Raw genomic sequence first — 6,140 nt, 5'->3', positions numbered from 1 at the left:
TGCTAGTGTTTCTTGTAATAATAGCAATGAGTATATAATAATGAATCTAACACAGATGGTCTGGGTCTTAAATTTTGTTTCTCTTTCTTTTGTTAGAGTTTAATGAAGGTTTCAGGGTGGGTGGTGGAGCTGTGATCTTTTTTCAAGCTGTCAGTCAGAATGTTCTAATTCTGTCATTTTTGACCATACATCCTGCAGTTAAGCAGAAGAGCCAAAGTAATTTTGGACAGACCTTTGTAGGCTTCTGAAGTCTTCTAAACTGCCTGCTCTGAGAATAATGGTTTGGTAATAGGATCTGTGTGTGCTGAAATACTGAATAATTTCTGAAAAAGTGCACTGCATATCGTCTCTAAATTAATAGTTTTGCTGTTCTGGAGCAGATAGGTAATTAAGTAGATGAAATATATAATACTGTATCAGGTAGACACTTCAGCTGGGATGTTCAAAAGACCCTAAAGGAATTAAGCACTCTTCTTACACAGGAAATCTCAGTTTTAATATTCCTGTCTAAGATAACAATGGCATTGAGATCAATAGTCATTTTTAAGAATATTATGAAAAAATGTGGCTTAACTAAAGCATTATGTGTTTGATCTATAAACACACCAGGGCCAGATACTTGCCCTGAGGCCAATTTTTACACATTTGACAGTATAATGGTACTTTAAAATAAATGCAAAGGTAAGTTACTCACATTTGCAGGCTGTTTTTCACTGCCAAAGCACAGTGAAGTGGCTTTTCTATGACTGAGAATTAGTATTTCCTAAGGGTGGGGATTTTTAAAAATCTCAAGGCAATTTCAATGGGAGACAGGCACTGAAAGCCCTGAAGCCTCATAGAAAAGAGACTCAAATTCCACCTTCATTAGGATGTATGTGTGGTCTCATGATCTGAAATCTTCTTGTCCTAGTGTCTCCCATCACAACATGGAAATTATCTTTTCCTTGTCTTTCATTTTACTAGCTTGAAATGGAGTCATTGGCATATCAGTATGGTGAGTCAGTTACATTTTTTATCTGGTAGAAAAAGAAAATGTGTCCAGCCCAAACATTCTTTGACTAATGTTCCAAGGCATTCAAATATATCCAGTGTGAAACAACTCCAGAACTGATGATTGGTTTTTAATTAATTGATGTAGGCAAGAATCCTTTTTCACTTGACTGGGCTTTTAGCATTCTGTTCACTTACAGAGAGGAATCTACATTTCCTGTAATATGGAGTTTCTCCTTCCACTTTAAACATTAACCAATTCAAATTTACATTGATGACTGAGGTACAGAAAATGAAAAAATCTAATAAAGTATACTATCTTGAATTACCTTAGGCATGTCCCCCAGCCATAGATTCAAAACAGTCATAGGCACCTTAATGGTGAGCTTTGTATCACCTAATTTTTAGGCAGCTGGCCATTGAATTTGAAATCCAATGTCTAGAGCCAGCCAAATAGGAAGTAATGAGGACAGATGTGCTTCTTAAATCCACCTTCTCTCTTAAGCTCGGGGCTTGAGCCAATGCTGCAAGAAGATGCCTGCTTCCATTTCAAATCCCTGAACTGTCACCCTCTCCTGAGCACAGGCATCTACTAATTTTCTTTCAAAAACAGAGCCCACTCATTTCTTTCAAAACATATCCAGAGGAAGTGGTGGAGGAACATTTTCTCCTTTTTTACCAAAGCTTAATGGTTAGGAAACACACCCAAAATGAGGTAGACCAGAGTCCCTGTCATATAATGAAGTGAACATGGTTGCCAAAAGCTTGTGCGCTCTCTCTCTCTCTCTCTGAGTTAGTCTATAAAGGTGCCTATCTACCCTCATTCAGCTGGTTGTTTTGAAAGCGTACAGCACCTTGTCTTCCTTTGGTAGTGTTTTAAAAGCAAGTTGCACTGTGGGAAGGCTGATCCCATTGGTATGCCTTAGGCTTGCCCCAAGACTGAACCTACAGGGGAAACAGGCAGAGGAACAGCAAGTTTCTAGATCCCAATAAGGTTTCAGCATAAGCAACACACTGAGCTACTCAATATTGGCAAAACTGATCTGCTTCCAAACATGTGCAGGAGAAGAACTTTGGGCACCTGGGGAGCTTTGAGTTCAAACTCAGAGGCATCTATGGTGATTCATAGATGCTAGGGTCGGAAGAGACCTCAACAGATTGAGTCTGACCCCCTACCTAAGCAGGAAAGAGTGCTGGGGTCAGACGACCCCAGCCAGATGCCTATCCAGCCTTCTCTTAAAGACTCCCAAGCTGGGGAGAGCACCACCTCCCTTGGAAGCCCATTCTAAATTTTGGCCACCCTTACTGTGAAGACATTTTTCCTGATATCTAGCCTAAATCTGCTCTCTGTCAGGTTGTAACCATTGTTGTTTGTTACCCCAGAGGCACCTTGGTGAATGGAGCAGCTCTGATCTCTTGCTGTGCCCCCCTAGTGAATTTGTAGGTTGCCACAAGATCACCTCTCAGCCTTCTCTTGTGGAGGCTGAAGAGGTCCATGTTGCTTCGTTTTTCCTCATACGGCTTGTCCTAACCATATAAATGGCTCTCCTCTGGACCCTCTCGAGTCTATCAACATCCTTATTGAAGTATGGTGCCCAAAACTGGATGCAGTACTCCAGCGGTGGTCTGACCAGTGCCTCATAGAGGGGAAGTATCACCTCCTTGGATCTGTTCATCATGCATCTGTTAATGCATGATAAAATGCAGTTAACTTTGCTGATAATTTCATCACACTGATGACTTATGTTCATCTTGGAATCCACTATGACTCCAATATTCCTTTCCACTTCTGTGCTGCTGAGAAGGTCATTCCACATCCAGTAGTTGTGCTGAATATTTTTAATCCCTAGGTGCAGCACGCTGCACCTGTCCTTGTTGCACTGCATCCTATTATGTTATGCCTACTTTTCCAACCTGTCCAGGTCTTCCTCCAATTGTTCCTTACCCACTAAACTGTGTGCACTTTACCCCACAATTTAGTATCATCCGCAAACTTGGACAGAGTACACTTCACAGTCACATCCAAGTCCCTGATGAAGATATTGAAGAGTACAAGTCCAAGGACCAAACCCTGTGGGACCCCACTATCCACATCCTTCCAGGTTGATACTGACCCATCTACTACCACTCTCTGGGTGTGACCACTAAACCACTTTGCCACCCACCAGACCGTGTAGACATCTATGTCACAGCATCTTAATTTATTTATGAGAATGGGATGAGATACCATATCGAAGGCCTTGCTAAAGTCCAAGAAAACAACATCCACATCTAAGCATTTTGTGACCCTGTCATAAAATGAAACCAGACTGGCCAGGAATGATCTACCTACTATGAATCCATGCTGGTTTCCCTGCTGCATTCTTTTACCTGCTGGACTCCCACAAATATCCTTCATAATCTTTTCAAAGACCTTTCCAAGGATGGAGGTGAGACTGACTGGCCTCTAATTACTCGGATCCTCCTTCCTCCCCTTCTTGAAAATCGGGACCACATTGGCCCTTTTCCTGTCCTCTGGGATCTGATTTGAGCATCATGAGTGCTCAAACAGCCATGCCAGTGGTTCTGCTATGACATTGGCCAATTCCTTCAGTACTCTCAGATGTAGCTCATCTAGCCCTGCTGACTTAAACACATTCAGGCCATCCAAATGACTCTGCACCATGTCAGTGTTGACATTTGGTGGGCTGGTGTCCCTCTGATGCCCATTTAAGAACCCATTAGGAGACTTATCTTGAGCCCTCTTCAGGAACACCGAGGCAAAAAATTCATTGAATAGCTCAGTCTTGTCTCCCCTGTCTGTCACTAATTGCTCCTTCTTGTTCAGTAGGGGTCCTATGCTGCCCTGAGCCTTCCTTTTACTCCCTACATACCTAAAAAAAAAAGGCTTTTTGTTGTCTTTAATTTGTGTTGTCAGCCTCCACTCTGTAGTTGCTTTGGCCTTTCTAACTGCCTCCCTGCAAGTGTGGGGCAAGTGGGTATACTCCTCCTTGGTAGCTTCCCCATGCTTCCACTGCCTATATGCCTGCTTTTTTAGCCTTAGGCTCCCCTGGATTTACCTATTTAGCCAAGAAAGATTTTTGGCTCCTTTCCCCCTTTTCTCTTGTCCTGGGATAGTCTCCCTCTGTGCCTGAAGGATCACTTCCTTTAGAAATGACCATCCTTCCTGGACTCCCATCTCACCAATACTCTTATCCTGCAGTGTGTCATTGACTAGACTCCTAAGCACACTGAAATTAGCTTTCCTAAAGTCAGGCACTTCCACCCTATTAGTTGTCTTACCCACCCTATATCGTGTGGTGAATTTGATTGATTGGTAGTCACTGTCTCCAAGGTGACCATGAATCTGCAGCTCCCCAACCAGGTTCTCCCCCATAGCCAACACCAAGTCCAGTAAGGCATTCCCCCTAGTGGAACTGTATACCTCCTTCATTAGGTGAAGGTCCTGCACTCAGGTTAAGATACTACACGAATGGTTGGATTTGGCTGACTGCTCCTCCCAGCAGATGTCAGGGTAGTTTAGGTCCCCCATGACAACCACCTCCCTAGACTGTATGGCCTCTGAAAGCTGCCTCAAGAATTCCAAGTGTATCTTTTCCTCTTGGTGTGGTGGTCTGTAGCAGACCCCCACCAGCAAGCCCCTTTCCCCTCAACCTCCATATATCCTAACCCACAATACCTCAACTTTCTCCTCCTCTGATCTAGGTTGCGGGTAGGAGCAAACAGCAAAACCCTGAAGGTATTTGTTTAAATACAACTATGCTATGCTTCTCCAAGTCAGTGGGGGCTAACCTCTTCTGGCAGGCATGTCACAAATTAAGCCCTGTATCCTCCCCAAATGCCACTCTAATCCCCTTTCCCTGCCTGATTTGCTGCTGTTTTCTGCTTCCTGCCCAGCCCCTTGTCCAGTCTGCTGTTCTTCTTTTTGCTCCATGCTTTATGCTGCCTGTCCAGTCATCAGAAACAAAAAAGTATCTGTCTCTGAATCAGGGTAATTTAGGTCTGCATGCAGGTTGAGATACTACATGAACAGTTGGATTTGGATGACTTCTCCTCCCAGCAGATGTCAGGGTAATTTAGGTCCCCCAGGTCACTTCAAGCTATTTAATCAAGCAGGTTTTTGTTGTCACCTGGGCTATGGCACCACACTTAGAAGTTGTGTGCTATTGGACCAGGGCAGGTCCTGCCTCCATGGAGCTAGCTTAGCTCATTGATATGTGGGGCACTTGGAGGCAGGACTCAGCTTCTGCTTGTGGTGCTGGGAGTCCGGAGTGGCAGCAAGAGCCAGCTTAGTTCTGTGTGAACACATGTGCCAGCAGGCCGGACTGGCACTGTGCACTATGTGCAGCCCCTGGATCTCAGGCTGCGCTGCCAGTGGTCTCTGCCAGGAGCCGGCTATAGGCTCCCAACAAGTGCTTCTGCCCTGTCCCTGAGCCCCAGTTGTGGACTTCCCAGGAATAGCATGGGGATCACTGGGGCCTGAGCATAGGCGCAGAACAACAGAGCCATAAAGCAGTGGGTGGGACAGCTAAAGTTGGACTCATCCTGATGCTGAGACAGAGGTGCTGCTGGGAGGGAGCTAGTGGGGACAGGCAGGGGCTCCGGATCTGGAGTCAGGGGCACTGATGAGGCTGTGGGTTGGGAGTGAGGGGCAAGGGCAGGAACAGGGGACTGGTATATCAGTGCTGCTCAGCACCCAACATCCTGGTGAGTGAAGGAGGCAGGAGAAGCTCTGATTTTTCTATGATAAAAACCAAAAGCAAATGCCAAAGTGTGTAGATATTTAGAATTCATGTCATTCTGATGATAGAGACACTGGTAGGCTTCCAAATGGCTTGAAAAATGTAACTATATCAATAAAACATTTCCCAACTGATCTCCTTTAATATAGTGTTATTTCATATTAATTGCTGAAGAACATGGATTTTGGGTATTTTAATGAGATAATTTGGGGTTTTTTTATCAGAGAATTTGCAATTTTTAAACAGGGAATACCAGAATCTCTTTTAGTGCAGCAAGTGGTGGAACCCAAGCAGAGGAACCTGCACAGAGCTAGCACCAGGGACCCAGCTGGAGGGCAGCTATATTGCTGACCTCCTGGACATTTGGCGTCAGGAGGAAATGCTTCAACACTTTGAAGCGGGCCACTA

The sequence above is a fragment of the Crocodylus porosus genome, unplaced genomic scaffold (genome assembly GCF_001723895.1).
Source record: "Crocodylus porosus isolate Cpor-Errol unplaced genomic scaffold, CroPor_comp1, whole genome shotgun sequence".
Taxonomy (NCBI): Eukaryota; Metazoa; Chordata; order Crocodylia; family Crocodylidae; genus Crocodylus; species Crocodylus porosus.
The sequence above is the reverse complement of the archived record's forward strand: the minus strand, read 5'-3'. Positions refer to the sequence as shown.